Source organism: Mandrillus leucophaeus, unplaced genomic scaffold (genome assembly GCF_000951045.1).
Source record: "Mandrillus leucophaeus isolate KB7577 unplaced genomic scaffold, Mleu.le_1.0 Scaffold1540, whole genome shotgun sequence".
NCBI lineage: Eukaryota > Metazoa > Chordata > Mammalia > Primates > Cercopithecidae > Mandrillus > Mandrillus leucophaeus.
In genome coordinates, this window is record NW_012101522.1 from 176750 (window position 1) to 179330 (window position 2581).

The window sequence follows — 2581 nt, forward strand, 5'->3', positions numbered from 1 at the left end:
ACACCAACATGGCACATGTATACATATGTAACAAACCTGCACGTTGTGCACATGTACCCTAGAACTTAAAGTATAATTTAAAAAAAAAGAAAAAGAAAATGCAAAAATCACCCGTCTTCTGTGTCGCTCACGCTGGGAGCTGGAGGCTTGAGCTGTTCCTATTCGGCCATCTTGGGCGTGCCCTTCATATGTATCCCGCTTATCTTATTTGTCTTTGGTTACCTGTGCTTTTGTTGTTGTATCTATGAAATCATTGCCAAGACCAATGTGATGAATCTTTTCCTGTATTTTTTTTTTCTACTAAAAGTTTTACAGTTCTAGGTCTTTGTCTTTAAATCTGTAATTAAATTTGAATTGATTTTTAAACTATGCTGTGCAATGAGTCTGTTTTTGTCATTTGGCTTATGGATATCCAGTTTTCCCAGTAACATTGTTTAAGTGACTATCTTTTCCTTAGGGTGTATTTTTGTCATTCTTGTTGAAGATGAGTTGACCATATCTGCCTGGATTTATTTGCAGAGTCTCTATTCTGTTCCATTGGACTATATGTCTGGGTTTATGCTAGGGTCATACTGCTAAAATTAGTATAAGTTTTGTAAAATATTTTGAAGTCAAGAACTGTGGTATCTGCAGCTTTGTTCTTTCTATAGATTGTTCTCATTATTCTGGGTTCTTACAAGGTCTGCATGGATTTTAGAATATTTTCCTTCGTTTCTGTATAAAAAGCCACTGAAATTTTGATAGGGATTGGATTGAATCTGTTGGTCGCTTTGTTGTATGAACTGTTAACAATGTCAGGTCTTCCAATCTATGAACATAGGGTACCTTTTCATTTATTTATGTCTAATTTTGTTCATCTATAATTTGTAGCTTTATAGCACAAGTCTTTCATCTCCTTGGTTAAGTTTATATCTACAAATTTTATTCTTGGCTGAGAATGGTGGTGCATTCCTGTAATCCTAGCACTTTGGGAGACTGAGGCGGGGTGATTCTTTAACCTTAGGAATTTGAGGCAAGCCTGGGCAATGTAGTGAGACCTTGTTTCTACAAAAAAAAAAAAAAAAAAGGCTGGGTAGGGGGTGCATGCCAGTAGTCCCAGCTATGTGGGAGGCTGAGGCTGGAGGATGGCTTGAATCCAGGAGATTGAGGCTGCCATAAGCCATGATTGCACCACTGCACTCCAGTCTAGGCAACAGAGTGACACCTGTCTTACAAAAATAAAATAAAATAAAATAAAATAAAATAATTTTATTATTTTTGATGCTATCCTAAATGGGATTATTTTCTTAATATCCTTTTCAGTGACATTGTCATTAGTGTATAGAAATTCAACTAATTTTTGTATTTGATTTGTGTTCTGCAACTTTGCTGTATTTTTTGAGGTCTAACATGTTTGTATTTGTTTTCGTATTTTGTAATGTCATCTTTAAACAGGGATAATTGTGCTTCTTCTTTCCCATTTGCATGTCTTTTATTTCTTTATCTTGCCTAATTGCTCTGGCTAGTACTTTCAGTACTAATTTAAATATAAAAATAAATTTTGAGAATGGACATTCTTGTCTTGTTTCAATGGATCTGGTCATTTTTAAATATGAGGTACTGTTATTTTATGTCAGACTCTCTCCTTTCAGAACATTTAATAATTGATTTTTAAAATTATTTTCATTTAGTTTTTTTGATATTCAATATTATCGAAATTATTTATCTTTATTTTTATTTTTTGAGACAGGGCTGGAGTCTAGGTCGGAGTGCAGTGATGCTATCATAGCTCACTGCAGCCTCGAACTCCTGGACTCAGTGATATTTCTACCTCATCCTACAGAGTAGCTGGGACTACAGGTATGAATCACCACACCTGGCTAACAATTTCTTTATGTATTTATATGCTCTGCTGTTGGGTGCAGATATAGTTAATTGTTACGTCTCTTGGTGAATTAATCCTTTGATCATTATATTAATAGAATTATCTTCTTTGTGTCTTTTCACAGTTTGTGACTAAAAGTTTATTTTGAGATATAAATATAGCTACCTCTGCTTTCTTTTGTTTTCCATTTGCATGGAATATTTTCTTCCATTCCTTCACTTCTAATCTATGTGTGTTCTTACTAGTAAAATGAGCCTCTTATAGGAAGCATATAGTTGTATCTTGTTTTTTAATCCAATCAGTTGCTGTAAATGTTTTTACTGGAGAATATAACTCATTTATATTTAAGGTAATTATCAATGGGTAAGAACTTACTACTCCCATTTATAATTTGTTTTCTGATTTTTTTTTTCAGATCTTTTGATTCTTTCTCTCTTGTTGTCTTCTTTTGTAGTTTGAAGGTTTTATGTGGTGGTGTGCTTTGAATTCTTTCTTTTCATGTTATGTGCAAATAATACAGGTTTTTGTTTTGTGGTTACGATGGGGCTTACATAAAATATCTTACCCTTATAACAGGATACTTTGCGCTGATAACAACTTGCCGCCTTTCATTGCATGCAAAAACTCTATACCTTTATCCCATTCACCTTTTATGATTTTGATGTCAACATTTACATTTGTTTTTGTAATTTTTATGCCTTACCAATTTATTGTAGC